The 7,845-nt window shown below is 50.0% G+C and overlaps 3 non-coding genes across 3 annotated transcripts; 1 reads left to right on the top strand and 2 right to left on the bottom strand.

Moving 5' to 3' along the window:
- Positions 1-223: 223 nt before the first annotated feature.
- Positions 224-296, bottom strand: TRNAV-CAC. Its single transcript has one exon. It is a non-coding gene; the product is annotated as a tRNA-Val (tRNA).
- A 6,490-nt stretch (positions 297-6,786) lies between these two features.
- TRNAE-UUC lies at positions 6,787-6,858 on the top strand. Its single transcript has one exon. It is a non-coding gene; the product is annotated as a tRNA-Glu (tRNA).
- Positions 6,859-7,658: 800 nt separating this feature from the next.
- TRNAE-UUC lies at positions 7,659-7,730 on the bottom strand. The gene has a single exon. It is a non-coding gene; the product is annotated as a tRNA-Glu (tRNA).
- Positions 7,731-7,845: the final 115 nt, after the last annotated feature.

Below are 7,845 nucleotides of genomic sequence, written 5' to 3'. Positions count from 1 at the left end.
GCCAAGAACGCTCTCCCTTTCCCGGCCGGAAAAGGACCCCGCAGCGGAGCGCGCCGAAGGGCTGCGGCGGCGCCTGCTGACCCGCGCGGGGCCGAGCCACCTGCCCACCCGCCTCCGGCTCCCGGGCGCCGGTAGTGTCCCCGCGGGCTCGGCGGATTCCTCCGCAGGACTCCCGACGGGGGTGGGGGTTTGTAAAAAAAAAAAAAAAAAAAAAATGTACGGTTGTTTCCGCCCGGTTTCGAACCGGGGACCTTTCGCGTGTGAGGCGAACGTGATAACCACTACACTACGGAAACTGGCCGGCAGCGGGAGCCTGGAAATCCGCCTTGGAGCTCTGCGGCTGGGAGCCGCTGGCCGGCCGGCGGCGGTGAACCCGAGCGCGCCTCCCCGGGGAGCCCCCGGCCCAGCGGGCCCCGGCAGGTGTCGCCGTGGTGGAGAGTCGCAGTCTGCCCCGCAGATGCTGGCCGCGCTGGCGACGTGCGGTAACTACAGGTGGGAAGGGACAGGTGACGGACTTGGCCAGGGTAGGGAAAGCCAGCTTCTATTCGAAACAATACAAATACACTTGATGTTCGCCCAGCACGCAACTTAGAAGGCACTTAGGCGGGAAAACTCCGTTTTCTCTTTCCTATGTCTTTCCTCCTGTGAGTCTCATTTCTGCTCAAACACTTCCTGTCCGCTCCCCACCTGGGTGGGAGGCCTCCCCACGCCCAGCCTGGGACAGCAGCTCAATTCTGACACCATGATCGCAGACACAGCGTCAGATCCCCCAGGTTAAGGGCTCGGTCCCACCTGACACCCCTTGCCCCCCTTCAGGTACATATCACAAGGGCACGCTGTCACCTGTGCTTCTGACCAACCAGCTACAAATCGGAGGTTCCCACCACCTCCTTCTGGGATTTGACAATGTGCTAGAATGACTCACTGAACTAAGGAAAACAGGTTGCTTACCAGAGTGTCCCTTTATTATAAAAGGATGCAACTCAGGAATAGGCTGACAGAAGAGATGCATAGGGCGGGGTGCGGGAGAAGGGGCATAGATAGGGGCTTTGTTGCCCTTTCCGGGCCCTCCCTGTGTTCCCCAAGCTCCCTGAACACCCTACCTAAGGGATCTTTTGCAGACTTCATCAAGGAGGCATGACCCATTATTAACTCAGTCTCCAGCCTCTCTCCAGAGTGGTGGGGGGGGGGGGGGGGGGGAGGGTGTCACTGAAATGTCCAAACTTTTAATCACAATGGTTTTTCTGGTGACTGGACCCCCATCCTGAGACTATCCAGGAGCCCACCAAGAATCACCCCCTTAAAACATGACACATGCCTCTCCAGGAAATTCCAAGGGATTTAGGAGCTCTGTGACAGGAACCAGGTCAAAGAGCAAATGTTAGAACAAAAGATGCTCCTAGCACCTTTAAAAAGAATTGTTTTTTAATGTTTGGTTATTTTTGGGAGAGAGAGAGAGAGAGACAGAGAGTGAACAAGCAGGGGAGGGGCAGAGAGAGAGGGAGACACAGAATCCGAAGCAGGTTTTTTTGTTTTCCTAGCATTTTTCTTTCTTAGGAAATTACAAGAGTTTTAGGAGCTCTAGCCCGGAGCCTGGGACGAAGACCAAAGTATACATTTCTCGTTATGTCACAGTATCACATTGCCCACGCATTTGGGCGGGGCCGCATTATTTTATAACACTGACTATTAAGTCAGACAGATGCTAGCACCTTCTCTCTCTTTCACTCGGGGCCAGGAAGGAGTTGGGGCTCTCGGCAGAGACCAAAACTAAGACTCAGAAAGTTGGAGAACGAACGAAGGCAGGTTGAAACGTAGGGGGCAGGGCAACTCGGGATGAGGTTACAGGATGGTCACCTCAGAAAAGGTCGTCCAGGGACAGGATCGCACCCGCCGCCCTGAGTTCAAAGCTGAAGGTGGCCGCCGACGGTGCCACGTGCGGTCGCGGGCAGGGCTTCCCAGGTAGGTCTTGTCTTGTTCAGGCGCTCGCCGCAGAGAGGGAAGGCTGTACTTCACGCTCGGCCCTGCTGGGCCCAGCACCGGCCCTCGCCACCGCCCGGGGCCCGGCACTGTGATCCAGAGCCTGGTAACAGGACGGACTCGGGTGATTGCAAAAGCCGGACGCGGAAATCATCACCACCACCTTCGGGAGCCCAGCACTTTGCTTCGTGTCTCCCAAAGCCCCACTCCAGCTGAAAGCCACTCTTTCTTTTACCCAGAGTTGAGACCCAGGTCGAGAATTAGGCTGGACCCTGTGCTGGCTTGAAGGGACCCTTCCCTTGGACTGAGGGAGGGGGGTGCCAGGGCGGGGGAGGGAATTCCCATCCACCAGCCCTCCGCCTGACGGTAACAGCTTCTCGGCAACCTCTTCTGTAAGCTAGTTTCATTACTTCTTTCTGAAACATATCTTATTTTTTTTTAATTTTTTAATGTTTATTTATTTTTGAGACAGAGAGAGACAGAGCATGAACGAGGGAGGGTCAGAGAGAGAGGGAGACACAGACACAGGATCTGAGGCCGGCTCCAGGCTCTGAGCTGTCAGCACAGAGCCCGACGCGGGGCTCGAACTCATGGACGGTGAGGACATGACCTGAGCTGAAGTCGGACGCTTAACCGACTGAGCCACCCAGGTGCCCCTGAAATATATTTTAAAGGTAGGGGTGCCTGGGTGGCTCAGTTGCTTAAACGCCCAACCCTTGGTCTCAGCTCAGGTCATGATCTTGTGGTTTGTGGGTTCAAGCCCCGCATTGGGTTCCGTGCTGGCAGCACAGAGCCGGCTTGGGATTCTTTCTCTCTCCCTCTAGCTCTGTCCCACCCTTGCTTGTGCTCACGCGCACGCTCTCTCAAAATAAGTAAATAAACAGTACAAAAACTTTTAGGGTCGCCCTGGGTGGCTTAGTTGGCTAAGTGTCTGACTCAAGCTTGGGATTCTCTCTCTCTCCCTCTCACTCTGCCCCCCTCCTCTGCTCGATCTCTCTCTCTCTCTCTCTCAAAAAATAAAATAAAACATTAAAAAATTTTAAAGTAAAAATGCTGATCATTTACTCAAAAGTGTAAATGAAGAATGGCAGTGAGCTCCTAGTCTCCCTAACTGTAATTCTCAAAAGAAACAAAGCACAGCATCCAACATCCGGCTGCTGGGTCCATTGACACCTGAGGGGCAGGGAGGCTGTGAAGATTGAAGATGTCCTTCAAGTAGGAGCCCCGCCCCCGCCCCGTGGAGAATCACTGATTTGTGATTAAACTTTCACGCTGACACGTGCACCGTACTTCAGAATCTGCTAAATCTAGAAAGGTTATGCCAATAGACGCACAGCATTATTAATGATAAAACCTCTCTCACTTTGAAGTCCTAAAAATAGTTACAATTACAGTTCTAGGCAGCCCAATAATTTTACATTTTTGGTCTTTCCACTGGTGGCCGTCACCAGGCGCTCAGGGTACCGTATAGGGAAGCCCAGAGTCATGTAATGCACTTCCTGGACTTGCGAAGTCGGGAAAGTCACACTTCATCCCTTTGGATTTCTTGCAAAATAGGAATGTATTTCTCTATGGTAACTCACTGCTTGATTTTATTTGTGAGCCAGGAAATAAGATGAATAAGCCAAAGTGATGTGGTAACAGATTGGTTAAATGAACGGTGAATTAGGTCCTATTCTTCTATGACGGATGGGAATAAATCACCACTATACTAATGAGGAAGGAAATGGCACTTTTCATCAAATCGGTTCTCTATATCTTCCTTCTGCTCTGGGTCCAGCTACCTACAGGGCTTTGTTTGCTCTTGTGCCATAGCTCCCTGGTGACCACCAGCATCCAGTCCCCAGCTGGCGGCCGGAGAGAGTGAGAGACCAGCATAGGAGTCACACAAGGTGGAAATGCCAGAAACACTGCGGGCTTTCCACCCCTCCCCCTCCCAAGTCCACAAGGTGGTGGAAGGTGGTCATAGACAGCCCCTCTTCCCACTGGGGACGAAGAGGTGGCCTGGGGGGTGTGGGGCCCACGTGTGGGAGTGGGCAGAGCAGAGCAGAGGCTTGGCCTTGCAGAAGCGGTGGGTCAGCAAAATCCAACCGCGGGCTCAGGCCAGAGGCCTGCCTGCCTGGCTCCTGCTGGCGGAGAGGGCAGTAGGCGATCGCAAGGAGCCCTCTGTTGGCGTCTATCCTACAGGCGAAGCAAAAAGAGCGATTAACCGGGTCCAGGGTCCAGCCCGACGCCTGGCTGGGAGTTGTAGCCTGGGCTTCCTGAGCTCTTAGGCCTTGTGCAGAAAGCATCAGGAAAAGGGCTGTGAAAGGTAGGGAAATATAAAGCTTTTCCCTTTCTTCCATGGCCTCCCTCCCAACTTGTCATGGTGTCGTTTTTACTTGCTATTTAATGTCGTTCTGTGTGAGGAAAAATTAAAATAATTCGCACAAATGTTACCTGTCATCTTTATATTGTACAAGGCCCATTTCTTATCCTCTACTTTATCTGGTTTTTTCTTAAAAATTTTTTAACATTTATTTATTATTGAGAGACAGGGCATGAGCATGGGAGGGGCAGAGAGAGTTGGAGGAGACAGAATCCAAAACGGGCTCCAGGCTCTGAGCTGTCAGCACAGAGCCCAACGCAGGACCCGAACTCACACACCAGGAGATCATGGCCTAAACTGAAGTTGGACACTTAACCGACTGAGCCACCCAGGCGCCCCTCTTCTGCTTTATCTTGAGCTCCTAGAGTCAAGCTTCTCTCCTCCCCATAGGTCCTTGGACTTTGACGTGTCCCCAAGATTGAGCAGGCACCCCTATGCAGAACATGTCCCATTTACTAGCTGATCCTGACAATCGGGTGACCAAAGGGAAACACATTTCCTGGGAAACTGTAGCATCATCATGTTCTGTTCACTCTCCCTTGCTGCCTCAACTTCCCCTTAAAAGTTTCTGCTAAGCTCTGCTTACCTCACCCTATGACAGAAATGCCCTTTGCTGTTTGATTTTGAGATATTTGCAGATTTCTGAGATTGGAGCATTCTCTCTATTGTGGTAGTCTTTTTTTTTTTTAATTTTTTTTTCCAATGTTTATTTATTTTTGGGACAGAGAGAGACAGAGCATGAACGGGGGAGGGGCAGAGAGAGAGAGAGAGAGAGAGAATCGGAAACAGGCTCCAGGCTCTGAGCCATCAGCCCAGAGCCCGACGCGGGGCTTGAACTCACGGACCGCGAGATCATGACCTGGCTGAAGTCAGACGCTTAACCGACTGCGCCACCCAGGCGCCCCTGTGGTAGTCTTTTTTGAGAAGTCTCTCCTTAACTAAGTCCGGATTTGGTTTTAGTTGGCAGTGCAAATTCAAAAGCATTTAACTCATAGGCAGAATCACCAGAATCATGCACATAAATTAAAAAAAAATGTATTTCAATTCTAGTTAGTTAATATATGGTGCAATATTGGTTTCAGAAGTAGAATTTAGTGATGCATCACTTACATACAATACGCAGTGCTCATCACAAGGCCCTCCTTAGTACCCATCACCCAATTAGCTCATCCCCCCCCACCTTCCCTTCAGCAACCCTCAGTTTGTTCTCCGTATTTAAGATTCTCTTATGGTTTGCCTTCCTCTCTTTTTTTCCCCTCTTGTCCCTTATGTTCATCCGTTTTGTTTCTTAAATTCCACATATGAGTGAAAACCTACGGTATTTGTCTTTCTCTAACTTATTTCACTTAGCATAATACATTCTAGCTCCATCCACATCCTTGCAAATGGCAAGATTTCATTTTTTTGATGACTAATAATCCATTGTTCATATATATATATATATATATATATATATATACATACACATATATATCACATATCTCACATCTTTTTTATCCATTCATCTGTCGATGGACATTTGGGCTGTTTCCATAATTTGGAAATTTCCATAATTTCCACAGTTGTTGATAGTGCTATTAACATGGGGGTGCATGTGCCCATTCAAATCTGTATTTTTGTATCCCTTGGGTAAATACCTAGTAGTGTAATTGCTGGGTCTTAGGGTAGTTCTATTTTTAACTTTTTGAGGAACCTCCATACTGTTTCCCAGAGTGGCTGCCCCAGTTGGCATTCCCACCGGCAGTATAAGAGGGGTCCCCTGTCCCCGCATTCCCAGAACATGTTGCACAGACTTAACTCAACTGTTTTTATTTTACTCCTGAATATGCCCATCCTACCGCCATTGTCTGCCTTCAGCTTGCTGATATGGAAGGAAGGACTGGAAGGAAAAGGAACTCTGGCTTGTGCTGTCTTCACCTTTCCTTCTGTGTCATCCTTTCCCCCCTAAGCAGTTGGCTAATACAGGAAGTAAGGGAAGAAAGGATATGATAGGATTATTTGGTCTTTGGTCTTTTTGCTTAGAACGCCATCACCTTCTTATTGCGTGTGAAGCAAATTCTGCTTGGAATGGAAAGCGTGGCCTCGGGGCTGGCAGGTCAGTTTATTCTGTCACCAAGACGACGTGCTTACTGTGCACTCGCCTTAAGTCTCTGAACTCCCATTGCGGCGGTGGGTCCATCCCGAATTCTGTGTTCATCAAAGGTAGCAAATGCTAGGTACAAATGCGCCACGAGGAAGGTGGACACGAATGTTGCTGGTATCTTCTCTGCTCATACGCAGGCGCCCTAGTTCCGGTGGACTCTGTTACAAAACCCACATTTAAAGGTTGTTTAAAATTTCAAGGACATTTCCCGGACATCCCCCCCGAATTCCAAGAGACAGAATCAGTCCTAAGCTCCTTTTCCAGGAGGCGCTACTTAACGTTTGCTGAGCGCCGCTCCCTGGTGGTCTAGTGGCTAGGATTCGGCGCTTTCACCGCCGCGGCCCGGGTTCGATTCCCGGTCAGGGAAGCCTGTTTTCTTTCTGATCACCACCGACATTCTGCTGTTGCGGCCAACAACTCGGTTTTGACCAAGGCTCACGTGCGCGCACCTCACATGCCATCCTGTCCCGAGGTGTGTCAATATCACGGGAATGGGGTACACGGGGTGTATGTGAAGAATGAAAAATTTCTCTAAGCCTAGCCAAACTCGCCTCTGCCTCACTCTATTGGGAATTATGGATTTGTTTTTTCCATCTAAGAAAATTTCTACATGAAACGAGTTCTATCAAATAGACCCACATCTATTACGGTTTGATTGGCATAGGACGGTTTTAGTAATGGATGTAATTTTTTCCCTGTTCATTGAAACCCTAAGGTACATGCGAGAGGTGTAGACAGCTCAGGTGATTTTACCAGATCTGGGGCCGTTTGGTCTTTTGTAAGGGCAAGAATACATTTCTATATGTTGATTAGTTCATTTTACCTGTAAGACAGGAACTATAATGCAAAGATGAATAGCAACTCATATGACACCAGTCTTTGGCTCCCTGGTGACTTTGTTCTCAGCACTGATTTCAGGATCACCTGGGAAAAGCTTGAGAGGCAGGCAGATTTTGCGAGGCATCGTCTTATTCCGGGGATCCCTGAGCTTGGCCTTGGCGGGCAGGAGTGGGGAGCCACGGGAGCACTGGCTGGCCTGCAAGGCTGCGTGCAACCGGCCTTGGGGGTAACCAGGCTCAAGAGCCGTAACAGTAGCAAAATGTCAGCGGTGGACAGAAAGGAAAAAAAAAAAAAAAAAGAAAAAAGAGTAAGGAAGGCGAGACCAGCTTCCCTGACTGGGAATCGAACCCGGGCCGCGGCGGTGAAAGCGCCGAATCCTAGCCACTAGACCACCAGGGAGAGGTGTTTGGGGCACCTGAGCAGCAACTCCTAGAATAAGATCTTAAGAATGATGCAGCCACCTGTTAGGGGCCTTTAGAAACGTCTGGAGAATGCTCTGTAGGGGAGTGTGTGG

The sequence above is a fragment of the Prionailurus bengalensis genome, chromosome E4 (genome assembly GCF_016509475.1).
Source record: "Prionailurus bengalensis isolate Pbe53 chromosome E4, Fcat_Pben_1.1_paternal_pri, whole genome shotgun sequence".
Classification (NCBI taxonomy): domain Eukaryota; kingdom Metazoa; phylum Chordata; class Mammalia; order Carnivora; family Felidae; genus Prionailurus; species Prionailurus bengalensis.
The sequence above is the reverse complement of the archived record's forward strand: the minus strand, read 5'-3'. Positions and strand labels throughout refer to the sequence as shown.